Source organism: Canis lupus, chromosome 3 (assembly GCF_003254725.2).
Source record: "Canis lupus dingo isolate Sandy chromosome 3, ASM325472v2, whole genome shotgun sequence".
NCBI lineage: Eukaryota > Metazoa > Chordata > Mammalia > Carnivora > Canidae > Canis > Canis lupus.
The window spans coordinates 90,869,666-90,892,759 of record NC_064245.1 but is presented as its reverse complement, the minus strand read 5'-3'; the positions used below and the strand labels follow the sequence as shown (position 1 = coordinate 90,892,759).

Here is a 23,094-nt window from a genome sequence, read left to right as displayed (position 1 = left end):
TGCTACGGCCTTGCGGGGGGGGGGGGGTGACTCGGGCTCTACAGAAAATGACAGCCTCTTCCCCTCGGGGCCCCTCCTCCGGCGCCCCCCTGGGCCGTGTGGCTCCCTGCGCGCACACACCTGTGCACAGCTAAGGAGCATGTCTGGTGTCTACGTGTGAAGGACCTGGGACTCCCGGTTCATCGATCTCCCTCCAGCATCTCTCGTATATAATACATGAACTTTATGTCCAAACTATGATTGCCAAGACTAATACCAGGGAGATCTCCCCCTCTTTTCTTCTGGGAGTTTGTGATTTCATGCTTTACATTTAAGTCTTTAATCCGTTTTGAGTCAAGTTCGGTGGGCGGTGTTTTTTTTCACGTCTGGATATCCAGTTTTCCCCGTGACATTTATCCGACAAACTACTCTTTCTCCATCGTGTGTTCTTGTCCAAGATGACACGTGTCTGGGTTTATTTCTGGGCTCCCTACTCTACTCGATTGGTCTGTCTGTCTGCTTATAGGTCGGTGCCACCCTACTTTGATGACTGTAGCTCTGTAATGTAGTGTGAAGTCAGGAAGCGTGAGGCTTCCAGCTTTGTTCTTTCTCAAGACTGCTTCGGCTATTCGTGACCTTTCGTCGTTCCATGTCGATTTTAGTTTTTTCTTTCCAACTTCTGTGAAAAATGCCATTGAGGTTTCAATAGGAACTGCGCTGAACCTATAGATTGCAGATCATCGGCATTTTAACAATTCTTCCGATCAAAGAATACGAAATATTCCATTTATTTGTGTCTCCTTCATCTTTTTTCATCAATATCTTATAGTTCTCAGTGTGCAGATCTTTCACTTCCCTGGTTAAATTTGTTCCTAAATATTTTATTATTTTTGATGCTATCGTAAATGCAATTGTTTCCTTTGTTTCTTTTTCTCAGATAGTTGTTCGTGTGTAGAAAAGTGCAAGCAATAAACACGAAAAATAAGCGAGAAGGATCACATCAAACTGACGTCTGCATGACAAAGGAAATAACATGGTGAAAACGCAGCTTATGAAATAAGAGTATTTGCAAACCGCGTATCTGATGGGGGTTAATATCTGAATTATATAAGGAACTTGTGTGACTCAATAACAAACATACCCCAAAAAAGCTGATTAAAAAATGGGCAGAGAGGGGCGCTTGGGTGCCACGGTCAGTTAAGCATCCGGCTCTTGGTTTCAGCTCAGGTCGGGATCCCGGGATCGCAGGGCTGTGAGATCAAGCTCTGCCTCAGGCTCCACGCTCAGCGGAGAATCTGCTTGAGATTCTCTCTCCCTCTCCCCCAGCCTCTCCTGCTCTTGCTCTCTCTCTCTCTCTCAAATAAATAATTAAGTCTTTAAAAAAAAATAGGCAGAGAACCTGGATAGCCATTTTCCCAAAGACATACAAATGGCCAGCGGGCACATGGAAAGGTGCTGCACGTCAGTAACTATCAGCAAAGCCACAGGGAGGTGTGACCTCACACCCTTTAGCACGGCTGTTACCAACAAGACGAGAGGTGACGGGTGATGACAAGGATGCGGAGAAATCCCTTGTGTGCTGTCGGTGGATGTATAGCTTGGTACAGCCCTGATGGAAAAGCCGTGCGGAGGCGCCTCAAAAAGTCAAAATCAGAAGCATCATATGATTCTGGACATAACCTGAGGGAAATAAAATCAGCGTGTTGGGAAGGTCCCTGCACGCTCGTGTTCGTTGCGCTATTGGTCACAACAGCCAAGACAGGCGTCAGTCAAGGGCGAGTGGATAAAGAAAATGTGATACAGACCGCACGTGTGTGCACCTGCGCACACGCACACAAGAACGTGATTTAGTCATGAAAAGGAAATCCTGCCGTTTTCCGCAACATGGGTGGACCTGGAGCGCACTACACTGAGTGAAATCGGCCACAGAAAGACAAGTGCCGTGTGTTCTCCTTATTCGTGGAATCTACAAAAATAAAATCCAACTCAGGGAAACAGACAGTAGAATGATGGTTGCCAAGGGCCGGAGTGCGGAAGAAACGGGAAACCCTGGTGAGAGGGGACGGTCTCTCCATCCAAGATGACTCAGTTCTGCGGGTCTAATGTACCGCACGGTGCCCAGACTTCTCTAAGAGAGTAGATCCTACGTGTTCTCACCACGCACACAAAAGCTACCTATACGAAGTACCTTATATGTACCCTATAAGTACCTATCTACATGAATTAACTGAATTGCAGTAATCATTTCGCAAGGTGTATGTATATCAAATCATCCTAGTGTACACTTGAAATATGTACGATTTTATTTGTCAATTATACCTCAGGAAGCCAGGGATGAAAGAGAAGCACCCACGTACGAGATGAGCCAAGTTCTATAAAAGCATGAATTGGAGCTCATTTGTTTCATATTTTATTATATTCTTGCAACAAAATACTAAGATTTGAAAAAAAAATAGAAAATAAAGTGACCTTTATATGATTCTTTTTCCAGAGCTTGGCCTTTTTTTTTTTTTTAATTTAAGAGAGAGGGAGAATGCACATGAGCCGGAGGAGAAGACGAGGCGGAGGGGTGGGAGGGGGAGAGCATCTCCAGCCGTCTCTGCACTAAGCACGGAGCCCGGTGCGGGACTTGATCTCACGACTCTGAGATCATGACTTGAGCTGAAACCAAGAGCCCAAAGCTTAATCGACTCAGCCACCCAGAGGCCCCTACCGGAGCTTGGCTTTAAGAATTCACAAGACATATATATATTTTTTTGGTCACCTTTTATATCCTATATATGCAAATGTACGTGCACATAGACGTACACAAAGGAAATGCATGCGTCTGGGTTGGGCAGGTTGCCCACGGGGTGGATGTCGTAGTGCGGAAGGTGAGTCTGCCTCGCAGGAGCCTCGGCCCCAAGCTCTTTTGGCCTCTGGGCTTTGCTGATCCTGAGGCTCATCTGGAACGGCTGAGTCACACGTAGGGCACAGAGGCTACAGCGATGGACTTCAGGGGCCTGCCTGCCTTCCTCCCTCCTTCCTTGCTCTTTCCTCCTTCCTTCCTCCTTCCTTCCTTCCTTCCTTCCTTCCTTCCTTCCTTCCTTCCTTCCTTCCTTCCTTCCTTCCTTCCTTCCTTTCCTTCCTTCCTTCTTCCTTCCTTTCCTTCCTTCCTTCCTTCCTTCCTTCCTTCCTTCCTTCCTTCCTTCCTTCCTTCCTTCCTTCCTTCCTTCTTTCCTTCCTCCTTCCTTCCTTCCTTCCTTCCTTCCTTCCTTCCTTCCTTCCTTCCTTCCTTCCTCTTTCCTTCCTTCCTTCCTCCTCCCTCCTTCCCTCCTCCCTCCCTTCCTTCCTCCTTCCTTCCTTCCTCCTCCCTTCTTCCTTCCTTCTTTCCTCTTTCCTTCCTTCCTTCCTTCCTTCCTTCCTTCCTTCCTTCCTTCCTCCTCCCTCCCTCCCTCCCTCCTCCCTCCCTTCCTTCCTTCCTTCCTCCTCCCTTCTCTTCCTTCATTCATTCCTTCCTTCCTTCCTTCCTTCCTTCCTTCCTTCCTTCCTTCCTCCCTCCCTCCCTCCCTCCCTCCTTCTTCCTTCCTTCCTTCCTTCCTTCCTTCCTTCCTTCCTTCCTCCCTCCCTCCCCTCCCTCCATCCCTCCTCCCTCCCTTCCTCCCTCCTTCCTTCTTTCCTCCTTCCTTCCTCCTTCTCCTTCCTTCCTTCCTTCCTTCCTTCCTTCCTTCCTTCCTTCCTTCCTCCCTTCCTCCCTCCTTCCTTCTTTCCTCCTTCCTTCATCCTTCTCCTTCCTTCTTTCCTTCCTTCCTTCCTTCCTTCCTTCCTTCCTTCTTCCTTCCTTCCTCCCTTCCTTCCTCCTCCCTTCTTCCTTCCTTCCTTCCTCCTTCCTTCCTTCCTCCCCTCCCTCCCTCCCTCCTCCCTCCCTTCCTCCCTCCTTCCTTCTTTCCTCCTTCCTTCCTCCTTCTCCTTCCTTCCTTCCTTCCTTCCTTCCTTCCTTCCTCCTTCCTTCCTCCCTCCCTCCCTCCCTCCCTTCTTCCTTCCTTCTTCCTTCCTTCCTTCCTTCCTTCCTTCCTTCCTTCCTCCTCCCTTCCTCACTCCCTCCTTCCCTCCTCCCTCCCTTCCTCCCTCCTTCCTTCTTTCCTCCTTCCTTCCTCCTCCTCCTCCTTCTTCTTCTTCTTCCTTCCTTCCTTCCTTCCTTCCTTCCTTCCTTCCTTCCTTCCTCCTCCCTTCTTCTTTCCTCTTTCCTTCCTTCCTTCCTCCCTCCCTCCCTCCCTCCCTCCCTCCCTCCCTTCCTCCCTCCTTCCTTCTTTCCTCCTTCCTTCCTCCTTCTTCTTCCTTCCTTCCCCTTCCTTCCTTCCTTCCTTCCTTCCTTCCTTCCTTCCTTCCTTCCTTCCTTCCTCCTCCTTTCTTCCTTCCTTCCTTCCTTCCTTCCTCCCTCCTCCCTCCCTCCCTCCTCCTTCCTCCTTTCCCTCCCTCCCTTTTCCTTCCTTCTTCCTTCCTTCTTCCTTCCGTCGTCCCCTCCAAGTGGTAAAGTGTCTATAAAGAGAAGAGAGAATTCATGCAAAGCACTTAGCATCCCGCCCGACATGTATTGGGCGCTCAGTCAGTAAAGCTGGTGTCCGACTCTGGTCTTAGCAATGGGCCCCTTTCTGACTTTCCTCCGTGATTCTCTGGATAAATCGCTCATAGGAAAAAAACTGCTATCAAGTTAACTTTGGAAGGATGTGCAGTGAAATAAAAACTTCATTTTGAAAGTTCAAAGCAGCACAGAAGCTGTAAAACACAGCTGCTGCTTGGGTGACGTCTGCCTCACCCGGAGCATGATGCATGATGCAGATGTGACTCCGGGCTCTGGGATCCACGACCTCCAAGAAGAAACCACATTTTAAGAAAAAAAAAGTGTCTTTCAGCTTTGATACGGTCAGGAACTACCAAGACAATGAACCGTTTCGCAGTTTGCAGCCTTTGGCGTCCTTTGCTGACGGGACACTCAGCTGCAGTAGCAGCGCGGACTTGGGAAGGCTTTTCATGCACGTGTACGTCTTTGTAAGAAATAGTGGAATGAGGAGGGCACGTGATGGGATGAATGTTGAGTGTTATACTATATGTTGGCAAATTGAATTTAAATAAAAAAACTCAAAACAAAAAAAGAAATAGCAGTGGAAGGGCTGTGAGTGAAATATCATGTGCAAACTTCAGGTTGCAGCTCATTTTGAGTCTGGAGTAAAATTTATGTGTGGTTTGTCTAGAAGTCGAGGAGTCTAGATGTTAATATTAGAAAAGATTTGCGTGTATAAAAACACAATCATTTCTTTAAAAAATCTGGTTACAACAGCTGTTTCCAGGGACAAGAGTACAAAGACCAATGGAGAACTTGTCCAGAGAGAGATTTCTTTTTTTCAGGATTTTAGAAAGGGGAAAAAAAAAGGTTCCAAGGGAGGGATTCATGGAATAATATGGTTTGAAAGAATCAATGTCAACACATCTTAGACCTGTACCAAATTCTGGAAGCGTCGGCAGATGTCCCAGGAAGAAGTGTGGTTTTATATACTTTGAACTGCTGAGAGATGAGCCTTCGTTCCTTTGGGGCCCCTCCCTTAACCTCAAGGGAAAGTAAGAAGAGCGATGGGGGTGAAGGACTCCTGGGAGCCGTTTCCACCGCCCTCGAACGACAGGGAGGAGGTGGGACCAGGGACGTCCCTGCGGCATGAACACTGTCAGGAGCGGCCTCGGAGGAGCTGAGGGCCCGTCGGTGGGTGCAGCCCCGCGGCACCTGGCTGACCCTGGGGACCCCGCCGGGCGAGGAGGCCTGTGGCGGGACACCTGCATGGAGCTGATGGGAGCTCCCACCCCCAGGCCTGGGCCCTGTGATGCAGTTGGCACCTGCTGGGAGACGTCTGGGCTCCTCTGCCTCCTGCCCACCGTCACCTGTGCAGACCCCAGAGTTCTGAGCTGCGCACCAGGAGCATGGACACTGAGCTTGCCTTCGTTTAATGAGGTGTATGGATTGTTTTGTTTTTTAATTAAAGCTGTTCTGTGATGTTTGATTTTTTTAGAATTTTTTACCATGTGTTTATATGATTTGGATAAGCAAAGAATTATTAAAAATATGTGAAGGGAGAAGATAGGAAAGGAAGGAGGGAGGGGGGAGAGAAAGGAGGGAAGGAAGGAAGAAGAAGGGAGGGAGGGAGGGAGGGGAGTCCGCTGAGCTCTGCTCTGATGCCGTGACCTCTCTGGCCACCAACCCTGGTGCCGCTGCTGTTTCTGACGCCACAACCACAGCCTGGATGGGTTGTGTTCCGGACACTGTGCTGTGTTTTGAGTGCGTTGCCTAATTTAAAGCCTTTTACTTTGGGGATCCCTGGGTGGCTCAGCAGTTAGGGTCACCTTCGGCCTGGGGTGGACCCCAGGGTCCCAGGATCGAGTCCTATGTCGGGCTCCCTGCATGGAGCCTGCTTCTCCCTCTGCCTGGGTCTCTGCTTCTCTCCCTGTGTCTCTCATGAATAAATAAATAAAATCTTAAAAAAAAATAAAGTCTTTTAATTTGAATCTCCCAGAAACAAGGCGTGATAAGCTCTGATTAACGGCCACCTTGACTTGAATCGCTTCCATTCTCAATCTGCTCTGAGAAAGCAGGGCCACCGCACATTTTCCATCACATACTTTACTGGACCCGGACACAGGTACTTAGAAAATTTCTGGCAGCAATACGACTTCAGTCTTTGAAATGTGGCGAGCTGACATGTGAAAGGAGATTAGACCGGCTGTCAGAGTCAGAGAGCACCAGGGCTCGGCGGCCGGACACAGGGGCTCCCCTGGCCCACGGCCCCCCGACCGGCCCACGTGGTCCGGGCGCCGTGCGTGGACGAGCCCTAGTGCTGGGGGCTGTTTGCTGACCTCTCGTGCTCCCCGCCCCCCACGAGCCTCTGACCTTCTCAGACGGATGCCTCGCTTAGCCGGCAGCTGCGAAACGCCGGTTCGATAATACCGTTCTTGTGATATGAACGAAATCATCCTCATGATCAGTGAAAGAAAATAAATTCACCCCAAGTTATTTGACTTTGGGTTCCATCTCTCACCACCCCATTGAGGTCTTGTCCATAGCAGCTTTTTTTTTTTTAATGTACAAACAAATCTTAAGTTTAAAAAGGCTATGCAACGATGACTGTAAATAGCAACAATGCGTGCTGCTGTTCTGCTTAAAAAACAAAGAAGGCAAACAAATACAACCTGTTCTGGCCCGAAAGATTGGTTTTTCAATAAGAAAGAAAATAGGTGATCTCGTCAAATGTTCATTTGTGCTCTGAGAGGCCGTATTCCCACCCGCCCCAAAGATGCTAAGTGCACGGAATGATGTTTCTATTTGCTGAGCTAATGGGTTTCCCTTGTTTTCTTACTGCACTCTGGCAAAATTAAAAGAGAGAGAGAAAAAAAAAGTCCATGTTTGGGAACGTTACAAAAAATTGTATGCTTAAGACTTAAAATTACAGATTTCTAAAATTAAGGGTAATAACCAATGAAACAAACAGTCCAGGGAAGACAGGCTTCTGTTTGTGCTGATTTCGTGTTCTAACAACTTCGGTTTCGTCATTTCTCCTTTATTTATTAGGCAGCTTCTTACCTAGGTTTTTATGAAGTAAGTAAAGAATCCTCCACCAATACTAAATATACTTGAAAATGTCTGCAAACAATAGATTTAATATTTATACATAATATCACCCATGGTCATAAACCTTCGAGTTATGAAAATCGAGTTACCTGCTTTCTTTGACAAACTGCTGGGTCCATGAAGAAAATCGTGTTGTTCATGACTTTATTTTATTTATTTTTTCAGGATTTTATTTACTGATTTATATGAGAGAGAAGGAGAGCATGGGCCGGGGGTGGGAGGTGGGGGAGAGGCAAGAGGAGAGGGGGAAGCAGGCTCCCCACTGAGCAGGGAGCCGGATTGGGGGCTCCATCCCAGGACCCTGAGATCATGACCTGAGCCCAGGGCGGCCGCTTCACGGACTGAGTCACCCGGGCACCCCCATATTGTTCATGGTTTTAGTCTCAATTTTAGAAACATGCAGTGACTGCAGTTATCAAACTTCAAACCTGTAGTGATGAGAGCCTCTTGGCGAGTAGAAATGTTGGGTGTTGGGACGTTTATGACACAGTGTGGATGTCTCCTCCTCCCCCACCACCATCACTTCCTTTCTCCTCCTCTTCCTCTTCCTCCTTCTCTTTCTCCCTGCTTTCTTTTCTTTTAAAAAATATTCTCATGTGAGATCACAGGGAACCTGGCTAGACCCTTTTCCAGAGAAAAACTGTTTGGAAAAATCACCCAAAATCAGAAACAGCCGATGCTTGTGTTGACTTTGGCATTTCAACCTGGTCATTTTCACCACTCAAGAGTAACATAATCAATGCGAAGATGTCAATGGACCAAGTTGAAGAATAAAATGTTTCTTAAATGGCAAAGGATTTGCATGTTCCCAGAGGGAGGTACATATTCCCCAAGTCTCTCAAATTCCCCTTAAGAGAACTACAGTGGTTGATAAAACAACCTAGGCCAAAGGTAGCTTCAGGTGGTTGTCAGGGGTGTGTTGCCATCCTCAGGGCATTCTCCAACGTGCCATCTCCCTCCACCCTGTCCTACGTTCTGGCTATGAGCCTGTCTTATTGTTATAGGTGCAAATGCCTAGTTCACAGGGACCCCGCACATTTCTGAGGATTCCATATAAAACGGTTTCTCAGGAACAACATTCCTAACAGGTCCAAGGTTCATATTTGCAGGCTTATTAGCGCCCATAGGTATTTATTTTGCACTCTTTACAGTATCATACATTATTTATACACACATCTATATGGGCGCACACATGTGCACACATGTAGAGAGGAAGACCTTTATATAGGGTGCTAGGTTATTGAACAAGGCATAGCAATCTATCAATCACGTACACACATACTGGCTGATCCACCTACATGTGATATACATAGAAAGTGAGGGTCATGATTAATGACCACAGATATCAAGGTCTTCTTAATACTGTGACTATGTGGACATATGACTTTTTATCAGATTTTGTGAGTGCTTATTATTTATTTTGCTAATATATAGCTTGTAACAGGAATAGGAGGACTACAGTCATGATTTCTTTCCCTTACTCATTTTTATTTGCATTTTGTGCTTGAATTGTATTATCTTCAATTAATATGTTTGAAAGAAATTGTTTCAAGTCGCCTTTCTACTTTATGAGGGTTAGAATCGCAAGCGTCACCGTTATTCCTCAATATCTGGGTTCCCTCTACATCTAGGTGTGTTGAGGGATTTATTTATTTCTTTGCCACCTGGTTAGGTATAACCATGTGCCACTTCTGGGCAAAACTGACATGTGTTATTTCTGTAAAAAAGTATTTACATGTTGGTGTGAAACCTCCTGTTCTCTCATCTTCCCATCCTTGCGGAGCAGGGACTTTCCAAATTGAAAAGTATAAATTGAAGGTACAACAATTTCTTCCTACTGCCCGAAAGCTAATCCTCACAGTGTCTTGGGACAATGTAATCTTTAGAAAACAAATCCAAACAAAATTACAGGATTGTGAACCTGGTTGGATTTCCTGTGGAACACAGTAGAAGGCACCAGGTTGGGTCCTGCTTACCACGGACCAAACTCCCACATATCAGTGGTAACTGTTATGGGAGTTGGGACTTTTAAATGTATTTATGTACTAAAAAATAAATAAATAAAATACAAATATTATTTATGTACTGACATTTTGATTCTCTGTAGCCAATCAGGTCAAGAATGACAATCTTCAAAGCCACCCTATAACATGACACACGGGACAAGATGTGTTAACAGAAGAGCCATGAAGTCTTTGTCTTGTAACAAATTCATTATAATTCCAGGGGGTATTTAGAAGGCAGCATTAGAACATGGACGCGACTTTGAGGAAGGAGAAGTCTATTTCAAGTGAAAGGGCTCTCGGTTCAGTAATTTTAAACCAACTGTGAGTTTCTGTCTCAGTGTTTAGCTTAAGACAATTTCTTGTAGGGAATTGATTCCCTAGGTCCCTCAGGAGGTCCCAGAGTCAGACATCAGTGCCTTGATTTTGAGACAAGAATAGGAACGTGGTTAGTGTCTAAGAAGAGGTGTTAAAAAACCGCGTTAAAAGGCAGTTTACTAACAGAATCAACATAATGATTAAAGATAGACATTCAACTGGCTTGTTACAATCATTCACCTAAGCCTTACTCACAGTGGGTTTGATGAAAATTCATCCCATCTACTAAATGCTGGGTGCTGGGCTACAACGACACATAGGACATTATTTCTGTTCTGGATGGGCTCCTAAACCGGTGGAGAAGCCAAGGAACCACCCGTTTTGGAAGACGGAAGAGTGAAGGGTGGCGAGGGAACCCCAGGGCTCCGTGGTGTGGAAAGTAAGGAGAGATGAAAGCAAAACCTTCCCTGGGGAGTTGACCGCTGCTCCGGGGAGTGTTGTCCAGAAAGAGGAGACTGTTCTGGGAAGATGCCTGGCTCACTCAGACACCCGCAGGCCCTTCTGGCCCAAGTGCATCAGGATGAACTGGGCTTCCTCGCAGCCAGCCGTGCTGGAGATGCCCTGCTGGCCCAGCTCCCCGTCCGCCCGCTCTGGTCTAGCTCGCATGGCGGAATGGTTACCTCTTCTGTGGTTTTCTTCTCTCCCACTAGAGCGTGAACGGGGAGGGTTGTGCATATGCCACCGCCCTTGTGTCTACGATCATTACGCTTTGAGTACGTGGCCAACGAGAGAAGTCTGAGTCTCACGGAGAGGCTGGAGAAGGCAGGTCACCTTGCGGAGCAGGAGCCAGGAGGCCCTATTCCCACAGCGACCCCGACCCTCCTGTGGCTTCCGGCGAGGCCTGCTGGCAGCCCAGGCTCTGGCTTCCCCGGAGGTGCAGCCAACCCAGGAGATGAGGCGCTCTCTAAGACCCTCCACCTGGCGGGCCTCTGATTCCCCCTCATGAAGCTGTAGAGCTTCAGGGAACTTTCCAAATGAGTGCCTTTCGGGGCATTAGCTCCGTGGATACTCGATGGCCTTCGCTGCGGGATTAGCCCAAAGCAAAGGGAAGTGATGGAGTCGGGGCAGAAACTGTACTCGTCGGGGAGGAGAAGCCGGGGAGGGCGGACGTCCTCATGTTCACCCCCCACCACCTGTCGCGTGGTGTTACCTGTTTAGCAAAACAAATTCTCGGAGTCTCTGCTCTGTGAAAGTGGTTGCGTGGATTCCTCCCTGCGGGAAGCCAGCCTCACACGCAGAGAAGGGAGCGAGCACAGCTGGAGGTGGGGGTTTCCGACACTGACACCGACACCGACACCGACACCGCACTGGGGAAGGATGAGCTGACAAATGCTGCAGGTGCTTTGGGGTTGTTGAGACAGACTGTTGAGACTGGTTGTCATGGGAATGAGGAGGGCATTTTGGAGGACGGTCGTTTTCTTCCCGGGTTCCCGTCACATCCCCTCCACCAACCGATTCCTTCTCCCTGGTCAAATACAAGCTCTTTTCTATAATCATTTCCTCCACCTCCCGGGACGGGAATTGTCAGCCAGGTGCCAACACCTTCAGCCGCAGAGACAGAGTGATGCATGACCTGAGGGCGGGGCTCACGCGTTACTGGGGGGCTCCTAGACAAAGGGGGTCTGCAGTGGGCTCCCCCCTTTCCTTGTATGCTCCTCCCCAAACCCCACTACCCAGGCTTCAGGCAGCATAGGCTTCCTCGTAAGTGGGAATATAAATTGGAGCCAGCTCGGAGAAAAACCGGTAAAAAACATCTTAGATCTGCAGTGATATTGATTTTACAAGTTGTCATTTTTTTTTTTACAAGTGTTTAATTTAAAAGGAAATGTAGTTAAAGAAGTTATGAATATCCTTCCCCACGGTTTTCTGGTAGGAGAAGGGATGGAGTCCGGGCAGAAACTGTAGGTGGAGAAGACGGGGAGGGCCGATGTCCTCATGTTCACCGCCCCCCCCCCCGCCGCCTTAACTGTCGTGTGGTGTTACCTGTGGTCAAGAAAGTATTTCTTGGGAGATCCCTGGGTGTCTCAGCAGTTTAGCACCTGCCTTTGGCCGAGGGCGAGATCCTGGAGTCCCAGGATCGAGTCCCGCGTCGGGCTCCCGGCATGTAGCCTGCTTCTTCCTCCTCCTGTGTCTCTGCCTCTCTCTCTCTCTCTGTCTATCATGAATAAATGAGTAAATCTTAAAAAAAAAGAAAAGAAAAAAGATAACTACTTATCAACCCCCTTAAAAAAAAAAAAAGTATTTCTTGAATGAGTGTGTCTTCTGATTCCTCGAAGGCATTCTAACGAAACGCTGGACCGTTGTTCACGTGCTACAGCGTCCCTCATTTTAAGTTAATCAAAATTTAAAAGTTAACTTTCTAAGCGGGTCTGTACTATTTGCTCATAGGACCAAAAAAAAAAAAAAAATAGGTTGGCGGGTTAGGCAGGCCTGTAACATTGACAGCAAATTCAGCTTGACGACTTCTTGGGAACAACGGTCAAGCAGGGACACTACTTGGTTCCTGCTATGGACTAAACTCCGTGTATTAAATTCATATATTAAAGCCAGGATGGGCCCTGGAGCCGGGGGTCTGCGCAGGGTAGTCAGGTTTACCAGATGGGTTACTGTCCTCTGCAGGGTCCTCCCTCCCTGATGCAGTTCTACGCATTTGAACAGGTAGTGACATGGTCGCAGCCCCCTACCGGGACTTCTGTGGCTTCCTCAACGCATCTTTATCCATCACCCAACCCTTCCTCTCAACTTCAAAGATGATGGGTCTCCGCACCTCTACTGCCGTCACCTCTACTTTGGTTCCAGCATCGTAGACTCAAACCCTTTTCAAGCTGCCTCTGAGCACTTCCAGGATGCTTGTGCTCCTGAGCAAAACTGAAATAAAATCAACCTCAACTTGCCCGTGGTTTATTCTTCTTCTCAGGATTGCTCTGGGGTCTTGCCCCCCACTGTTTCCTTTTCCTAGGGCTGCCGTTCTGTTGGGCTTCGACCCTGCCCTTAGTCTCCTCTCCCCTCCCTTGCCGCTGTGCAGTGGACTCCTGGGTTCTGCCTCCGTGGGTTTGATGGAGGGAGCAGCTTCCGAGCCAAGTACTAATGGGCGATGACTTCCCTAAAACACGACGGAACTTACTCGTAATCCATTGTATTTTCTTGGTTACTCTTTGGGCCAGTGGACTTCCTTCTGTTACCTGAAACATCCCTGAGATTTCATTTTTAGGAACCCTTCCTTCCTTTCTTTCATGAGAAGTAACCAAATCTAGCCAAGCTGCAGGTTTTCATCTGGTCTAGCCCTCGTTAGCTCTCCGGCCTCCCTTCCCTTGCGGTGCTTTGCTCCCTCACCTCGGGTCATGCACACTGTTCCTCAGCCTCACCAGGCACAAACCACCAGGAGTCTGGCCTGGCTGCTCCCTCTTCCCTTAATCGTCCACAAGAATCACACCTCTTCTTTGGAGACTTTAATCAGATGTCGCTTTCACGTGGAGTCCCGCCCTGATCTCTTAGCCCACGCCTCCGGGCCTATCATTTTAAAATATAGCGTGTTAATAGAACATTCGAGCCATGGTAGGCCCACAGGTCAGGGAACAACAGCTATTAAAAGCATAGTTCATGGGACACGTGGGTGGCTTGGTCGGTTAAACGTGGGAATCTTGGTTTCCACTCAGGTCATGATCTTAGGGTTGTGACATCCAGCCCCGCGTGGGCCTCCACTCAGTGTGGGGTCTGCTTGAGGATTCTCTCTCCCTCTGCCTTGTCCCTCTCTTGCTCTCCCTACTCTCGAATAAATGAATAAATAAATCTTTAAAAAATATATCGTTCATCATTCACAGTGCCCAAGGGGAGGGGGCGTGCCATGCTATGGGAGGGCAGGCAGGGCAGGTGCCTCAGGATTACTTACTAGGCAGAGGGAGGGGGAAACTGTGGGCAAGAGCCTTGATCGTGGTTTCTGAGGGAGGGGATGGATGAGGCAAGGCAAGGAGGTTTAGGATTGGCTGGTTTGAGTGATTTCAGCAGCCTCTGGGACATAGGACTGTCCTTAATTGTCTGGCACCTGGCCCTGGGGTTATGAGGGCAGGTAGATGGTGGCCTGTTGTGTGGGAGCCCAGGAAGGGAAGTGGTTAAGGTATGGACCGTGGATTGGTTGGTTTGTATTTGAAAAGCGTGCCCTTGAGAGGGATCTTCCTCCCAACGAGGTGTAGACACCAAGCTAGGTGACTCAGACATTTTATTGGGTTGTCCAGAGCAAGCCATGCCCAGCATAGTCAAGTCGGGCAGATTATAACATCTTTTGATAAGGTTTTACAGCATCAAATTTATAAAAGCTAGCAATATTGTTAATGCTTTTGTACCCCTAATTCCTCTTACTCTAGTTTTTTCCATAGAATTTTATCCTCTTCTAACGTATCATCCTGTATGTTTGTTTATTACCCGTCTCTCTTCTTTAGACCATAGCTGTGTGACGATAAGAGATTTTTTTTCTGTTTTATTAACTGATATTCCCAGAATCTAGAACAATAGCTGGCATATTGTTAGTATATGTGCTCAGTAACTTTTTATTGGGTAACTGTTTATTGGCAAACACCTTTAACTCTATAATCTATAAACTGTTAGCATTACGTCCCATGTCCCATGTCGCAACCAAGATTCTGAGATGCTACACTCTGGCTAAAGATCCCTCTGATGTTCATGAAGATGGACAGGATAGTCTGGACTCTGAAACAGAATCGAACTACTTGAGAGATCTTAGCCTCAGTCTATTTAATACTCTGGGTTGTTTGTTGTTGTTGTTGTTGTTGTTTTTTTAATGTCAACAATTATCCGGATGCAGTATATGGAATAATATATTGAATATTCTCAACCCAAGCTCTCCCAAGCAGCCTTCTTTGTGAATGGATGCCAGTGCCTCTTTACCTGTGATCTTCCTGGGAATTGTGAGTTCAGATTCAGAAGTGGCGTGTCTCTGCCCACATCCACTGTGTGTGTGTGTGTGTCACAGCTGGAGGGAGACGAGAAGACGAGAGCACACACACACCTCTGCAGACATGCCAGGGGATAGAAGGCTCGGGATGCTACTCATGGCAACCTTTTATGTCTTCTTTTCTAGTCAATCTCAATTTTTTTTCATGTATTTTGAAGAGTGATTACCATGGAAACTATTAAAAAATCTCAAAAGCATTATAAATTCTCCACTGAGAACCTCTAACAAAGGGTGCCTTACAGATATCAACTTTCAAGTCTTTTCTTCATAATTACACATCATGTTTACCTTGTTTTATACAATGAAAAAAAAAAGAGCCCTGTACTATCAACGGAGTTGTTTATAGTTTACGTTAACTCGTCTTTATCACTTGCGAGCTCAGTCTTGGGTTTGGATTTCTAAGGGAAAATATCAGATTTGATATCTCAATAAAATGATTATGTCCCTTTGGAAAAATTTCCTGAATTTATCCATATGGCTTATTTTATGCTTAAGGGGGGAAGAAAAGCTTTCACTTTTATGACAGAATGAGAATAATATTTTAAATATCTCATGTGATAGGAATCATAACAAATGTTGTCAAAACATTGTGGAGATCAGTATGCCAGAGTTTCCTTTTTTAACCACCTGCTTTATTAAGAAAAATTGAGAACTGCACACTGAGACAGAAATTATGAAAACACACTCGGTATGCTTGGAACCAGAGGCTTTGTCTTTTGTTGTTACAGTACACCGCAACGATGGAGCGTCTGGAGAATTGAAATCCATTTTGTTTTTTCACTGCCGTGCATAATGTGCTGAGATTCAACAATTGCCAACTGGACCTCTTCCTACGCTGTCTCTATCTGCACGACATGCCTTCTGCTAGTCATGATAATGAATGATAAAAAATTACACCAGTTGGTGGCAATGTTGTTTTCACAGCGATGGTCACTCAGTTAAAAATCACAGAGCTATGCTTATTCCCCCCTTATTAACGCTGTTATTTTGAGTTTCCAGCTTGTGCTACAAGTTATTTCTGGCTCGAAACCGAAGCCAGGTTTTCTGTAACCTCCGAGTATTCATCTTGTTATCTCTGAATCTTTTTCATTACTGAAGGCAAACTAAATGTGGAGTAATAAATAGCAGGGTTGTGTGGGCTGAACAAGCACATTCTGAAGACCACAGGAAACGATGTCAGACTTTGACTTGCCTCATCAAGAAACTATACATACACGCAGGGGAAAGCAGGTTTGGATCTTGGTTCTCGGATGCCGCTCGTCTGGTATTCTGTTTTAGAACTTCTTACTTAATAGGCAGGATATGTGATATTTAGTGAAAACTTCCCTGAACATCAGTTTTTATCCAACTAAAATCAGAAAACCCTCCAAGATAAGCAATTGATAAAGTTTAACTGTCGAAATTTATTTCACGCACAGAATGGACAGATGGGATACAAGAATACGTCTGGTGGTTGGAAATGGAGCACATACATTCATTGGCCTAAACTTGAGCTAGAATTCTTTACCCTCTGGCTCCGACTTCTACTCATCAAAGAAATCTTTCCAGATCACATCCCAGTTGGAATTAATATTTCTACCTCCACTGTCGCCAACTCCTAAAATGCCTTATTTATATCTCTGCTATGGTGCTTATCACAACTTGGTTTACATCGACTATTTGTACACATATGTTAGTCCTATTAGACGTCAGCTTAATCCATCCGAGTTTACCGGACGTCAACCAGGCACCAGCCACGCTGCTGGACATCAGCGCTGTGAACTTTGCAAACTCACTGGCTTTGTCTGGTTCAGTTGTGTATTCCTTGTTGTTCCTACTATCATGAGACATCAGTAAGTGTTTGGTGACTTTGAGGAGATTGGAGCCCACATCTTTAAAGGACGGTGCTGGTGTTCTTGTTTCTTGATTAAGTGCAATTGTGCAAACGTAGTGTCAAGGACCAAATAGATGAGCCAATGAAAAGAGAGTGGACAGAGACCCAAACACCGGGGATAAGGCAGACGGGGGAACAGCAAAATACAGCAGGTGGTTTTAGCAGGAAAGATACAGCGTGGGGGAAATAATAATAGTAATCATAGTCACGAAACAACCACTACCACGTTTACTGAGCTACATGCTTTTGATGAATTAGCTCATTTAAGCCCCCGACAGCTTCCGAGGTGGGCATTATTATCACTATCCCCCTTTTATAGATGAGGAGCCTTGTAGGTGTTATTGTTGGCTTCCTACCTGAGTTGTTTCCTAGTTCTTCCTTTCTAAGTATCTATTTGGTTCAGATACTCACCTTTTCCAACATAGATCAAACAATTCCCTGAAAATTGATGTCATCCCCAGCTCTGGGAGAGGTCTCCATTGGTTTAGCAATAGCTCCAACCCTTGCCAATGATTTGTGTTCAGGAATTCAGGCCTAAGATGTTAAGTCCATGGTGTTGCCTGGTCACAGGAACTGGTGTAGGAATAGGCACGTGACCCACTTTGGGCTGAAAAGGCCTTGCTGGAGGCTCTCAGGGGAAAAGATCCTTCTCACTCTGAAAAGAGATGTCCCGAAGCAAATTCCCTCTCAATTTAACAGTGAGCAGATACAAAGTCAGAAACCGCTGCAGACATTTTGCCACCATGACAGGACTAAGGAGGACTTCCAGTTTGATCAGCAGTTGATGCATTTACTCTCTTTGAATGTCAGGCTGGATCAGATGTTTTTGTTCTGATTCGTTAGTTGCTGCTGAAAACATCCTGTTTGACACTGACGGGAGGCATAAAAGAGGTTAAGTGATTTTTCCAAAGTCATACATATGGTAAATACAAGAACTAGCTTCAAAGTCAGGTCCACGGGACTGGCCATCAACCCTTTTCTGCGTTACCTCCCTGTGGCAGTCTGGGGAAATTCGACATGAATTTGTGCTTTGGCTGAGCTAGTTTGGGTTAATAGGTTTCAGTCTCTGTCACTCTTTTGGACAACTTTTCCCAGCACCCAAGTTCTGCTTTCGGAGACCTTTAATTGGCCCAATATCTCTAGTCCATTCCCTCCTCCACCGTCGGTGATCGGAGCCACTTTCTTAACCCCCTGGCTAATGAGTGCAAGGCTGTTTCAACTCAGATGAGTCTCTCAGAGATCGCGCCGACACACCCATCTGTGAAGCTCCCCTGGTAGGACATTCCAGTGCTCTGATGGGTTCAGCTACTCAGTCTCCTAAGAAACGCAGCCCTGATCTGGCCAAGTGTTCATTCTTCCTCACAATGCTGTGATTGGGGCTGCTGCCCTCATCCCTCTTAGTCCTCATATACCAGAGTCCAGGATCTTCTTTCTCATGTCAACCCAGCCTTAAGGTTCTGTGCTTGGCATTTAAAGTAGAATGTGGCCGGGACTGTACATGTGTTATGATCAAGGATGACCCGTGTTTGCCACTAACTAGTATGCAATGCATTGTGTGAATAAAGAACTACAATGTCTGAAAAGATGCAGTTGGCGTAAAACCTACATTAACTCAAAACTCGTTGATGGGAAGAAGAAAAGACAAGACAGAGAAGTTATTTTGATGGCGTGTGTGTGTGTGTGTGTGTGTGTGTGTGTGTGTGACGGGGATATTGTATCTTGTTTGTTTTTTTTTTTTTTGTATCTTGTTTTTAACAAGTCTCTGAAAACCCTCAGTAGTTAATGCTCTCCCTCTGCCCTACCTTCTAACTCTACCTCCTGAAGGTTCGTGCTGGCTTCTTTTAGGATTTGGAGCTCTTGCTTGGTGAATGTGAAAAATGGAGACACAAATAGCTGGTGTATTGAATTGCCCCAAGGACATAATGAAGTTATCTTGGCAGATGAATCAAATGATAGTTCTTAAGCAAAAATCAGGAATATAATCTAATGTTTATGTTGTATTGCCAAGAGTCACATCTTTTAAAATTTCAAAGGAGAAACTAACCGCCTGGAAACCTTGATAAATGTATGTTGACATCCCAGAAAAGAGTGGCTATTCAATTACTTCCATACTATATCAGCTGAACCAGGAGATGAAAAGCATATGGTTGGAAAATGCCCCCAAGTTCATGAGGCCTTTGACTGTTTCTAAAATATTTGATATTAATATCCCTTTTGAGTTGGTCTCAAAGTATTTCCTTTCAACAAAGAAATTTGAAAGAAGAGTGGCCCAAAGTTAGGAGTCAATTCAGATCACATACACAAATGTGCTTATTTATACCTTCATTCAGCCAGTCAGTAAATCACAAACCTTGAAAATATTTTTGGAGCACTCACTTTACTGTGGACTCTGTGCTAGACTCCAAGAGTATCAAAATGCAACAGAAAAGAGGTTCACTTAAGAAGCCCGCAGGGCATTGGGGTATGGAGGAAGGGATTCAGATCCAACGGACACTCATCTGACTCATTGAGACCGATATGTGCCCTCCCAGAGGCTGGGAAGATGAGGTGGTAACAAGAAGGGTGAGTGACGCTCTCCAGGGAGGAAGACACCAGGAAAATGACACATGAACAGACACATAAAGGAAGGCTATGCTTCTCCATACAGAGAAAGAGGGGTAAAATTACAGGGTAGAAGAAAGAGGTGTGGACGCATGAAGCCGCACGAAGGACTTCTTGACATAGACCACAGACTCAGTGAGCAGCAGAGGGAGGGAGGACGTATGACACTGGAAAGATCAATGCGGCCAGATCAGAAAGGGTGACAGGTTCAGACATTTTAATTTTATACTCCAACCGAGTCACTGACAGACTCTGTTTTAATGAATGGTTCTTTCGAAAATTTACTTGACAGTAGGATAGAGGATGGGGAGGAGAAAAAGGCTCTGTGTTCACAATAACTAGAGGGAGCATGTGATTTTGTCTGGCTAGATCTCCCTGTGAGGTAAAATGGCCCATTTCTTCTATCTGAAGAACATCTTCTCTCCTCTTTTTCATTGTCTATGATGCAGGTGGGAAGACCTCACCCTCTGGATTTGGGGGAGAGCATGAGACCCAGGCCTGGCCAATGCTCCGCAGCCAGTCACCCAAGTCGTCTGTGTGAACGAGAGCAGATCATTTAGCTACTGTGTGTCAGCGTCCTCCAGTGAGAAAGGTAAAGGATTTTTTTTTTTTTGAAGGGAAAGACTGGTATAAAACAAACACAGCAATGAGGACATAGTGGGTCTGCCATAGATATTAATTGAATTTAATTCTCTCCATGAGGAGCAAATGAGGGTCATGTGTATGGAATGCTTTTATACAGAAATACTCAGATGTAAATTTTTTTTTTTTCTGGACAGGATTACAGCATCGAAAGGAGAAGAAGAGAGGGGTGCAGAGATTATCTGAATCAGCCTTACCTTTTTGATTAGAGCGTTCATTTATACTTTAATACATTCCAAAGATAAAATTGCATCATTTATAAAGAAACCGAGAACCCGGGGGAAGATGGTCTCAAGTCAACATGGTTTACTGGTCAAGAGAGCAATACAACTGCCTCCTCTCAACCCAGGCTGCTGTGCTGTCCCTTATATTTTCTTCTTATAGAGGAAGTTGTCATGGTGATGTAGTTAGGGAAAATAATGGGAGTCTACCCTTAGAAAACCAGGCAAAGTTAGTTTCGCTTTTATTATTTTCTGACTCAGGACTTTCAGAGTGTGTGTGTGTGTACATCACATGTGTACATGTATATGTACATATAAAATGTTAAAATATCTTACATCCAAACTGGTTATGGTACCTCCAAAATTGTAGGTAGATTCAACTACCCCTAGTTAAAGATAGTCTTGCTGTAAAGAGGAGAAAGGGTAATAATCAATATGCATTGAGCCATTACAATGCATAAAAGCCATGCATTTAATGCCTGTAAATGAAATTTAATAACCATCCCCATTTTACAGATGAAAAGATTGAAGCACAGAGAGGCTCACACCCTGGTCTACGTTTACAGAGCTACTTACTAGTAAACCTCAGATCTGAATCCATGAGGTCTGACTACTGCAGACCTGTTCTTCACTTCTAATCTAAAGATAACAAAAAATAGCACCAATCTGTGAAAAATCCACTAGGATATTTTACGATTTTCTTTCTTTCTTTCTTTCTTTCTTTCTTTCTTTCTTTCTTTCTTTCTTTCTTTCTTTCTTTCTTCTTTCTTTCTTTTTCTTTCTTTCTTTCTTTCTTTCTTTCTTTCTTTCTTTCTTTCTTTCTTCTTTCTTTCTTTCTTTTCTTTTTTTTTTTTTAGATGTTGGTTCTAAAGCAATTCCATAGCTAAATTCTCATGTATCATAGGAATCAAATCCCGCAGAAGTTTCCCGGAAACCCTTAAGCTGACCTCTACAAGTGCCAAGGTCCTTCCTGGACCTGGTTAGTAACGTTTGAGCCAGAAGAGGAATGGGCAGGGTGAGTTGGCTTGGCTCTCTACCTAAATTCGCAGGGACTTTGGACTCATGTGGGCGTGGCCGAGGAGCCATGTGCCCCTCGGACACAAAACTCGAAGCCCACTTCCTCCTTCTTCTCCTTTCTTCTTTTGCTCCCTCCCAGCCAGGCCTCATCTGTCCACGGATGATCTGTCAAGCGGGTGGAGGACATGGGAAACTGGAATGTGACGGAGAAAAGATAAAGCAAAAGCATTGGGGGATGTTCAACTAAGATCAGAATTGCTCGACTATAGTAGTGAAGGAATCCTGTAAGAGATGAAAAGATGGGAATTTGAAATTTTGTAATGAACACCAACCTTCCCTTGCTTGTGTGTTGGGGAGAAAGGGACAGACGGAAGACTCCTTTCTCCATATTAACTACCAATAACCCTTGACTCCGTTTGAAAGGAGCAAATTGATTATAAGAAGTAGGAGAAGATCCAGGGCTTCAGGATAATCTTTTTCTGAACGGAGGCTCCTATGTGTTTTGGACATTCCAGATCATGTAGATTTTCTGAGAAATCGTCTAGACAGCAGTGACCTGGGAACCACACAGAGGTGAATTTTGTATTCAGTGGGAGCCTGCATTAGATCCATTTGATGTAAAAACCAAAGAATCCCATCTATCCTACCACGTAATGGCACATCAGCCTCCAACACTGTAGAGTACCGCGCTCCTGACAATTTTACAATAAAAAAAATGTGTATGTAATTCTTCCCAGAATCATTTCTGTGTCTGCTGTTCACTCATTTTAAATGTCTTTTGTATTCCCTTGGTAAGTAGTGAATGTTTTCCTTTCTGCCTCCACCGGCTGTTTTGTCTAATCAGCTTTCTTGGACAAGTGGACAGAAAACATTTGTTGAATAGCCTGTGATAAAAGCTGTCAGGAGCGGTTGAGAATGCTTTTCTAGCTTACTTTATGCAGCCATGGAAGAAATTAGATATGCATGTCATACTGAGGGCATCTCATTTTGAGACTTAGCTGGGGCTTTGGAAACAATACTAATTTTCCAATTAGAGTCCATGTAGACCATGGAGCTCCTTATGAATGAAAATCAAGCATGGATTGCGTTTAGACGAATTCCTTGAAGCAGGATTAACAATACTCAGGAAAATAATGCTGGCGGTAGTCTTTTGTAGGTTGTTAGGTTTTAGGTTGTTAAAGATCATTTACCCAAATTCCTAATTTTATAAAGAGAGATGAGACACAGAGAAGGAAATGGTTTGCCTAACGTTGGCTCCCCACTCAGTGCTCCTGGCCGTCCCCAGGTAGATCTGTGTTGAGATTTTTGCGTATCCTTCCATCCTGGAGTTGACATCGGGATTCATTTGATATCCTTATTTACTGATTTATAGGGATGGCACCAAACTCATTTGATGTTCTGTATTTGCCGTTACAGAGGGGTCATTAGCTCGTTACTTCCATTTCCAATTTTTTTCTTTCAGTGACTTCCTTTCCACCCTAGAAAGATGCATATATCCTAAAATTAGTGAACTGGAAATGAGATGAAAAGTTTGCTTCTATATCATTTGTATTTCCTTGATTGGCCTAGAGACTGGAGTATTTTGTTACAGTTGCATCACTTTTCTTTCCCCAGGATACGTCAGAATGGTCGCGCTTTGTATGTGTCTCTAAATAAGTCTAGGGCTAAAAGGTCACACGGAATTATCGAAGCCTCCACCCACAGTATTTTATAACTGAGAAATTTAGACTCAGGTCACTTAAATCAGGAGTCACAAATCC

The 23,094-nt window shown here is 45.3% G+C and overlaps 1 long non-coding RNA gene across 1 annotated transcript; it reads left to right on the top strand.

Annotated features, from left to right (window-relative positions):
* Positions 1-18,695: 18,695 nt before the first annotated feature.
* LOC125754807 (uncharacterized) lies at positions 18,696-22,044 on the top strand. The gene is made up of 3 exons (XR_007409660.1): positions 18,696-20,046; positions 20,234-21,332; positions 21,474-22,044. It is a non-coding gene; the product is annotated as an uncharacterized LOC125754807 (long non-coding RNA).
* The last annotated feature ends 1,050 nt before the right edge of the window (positions 22,045-23,094 follow it).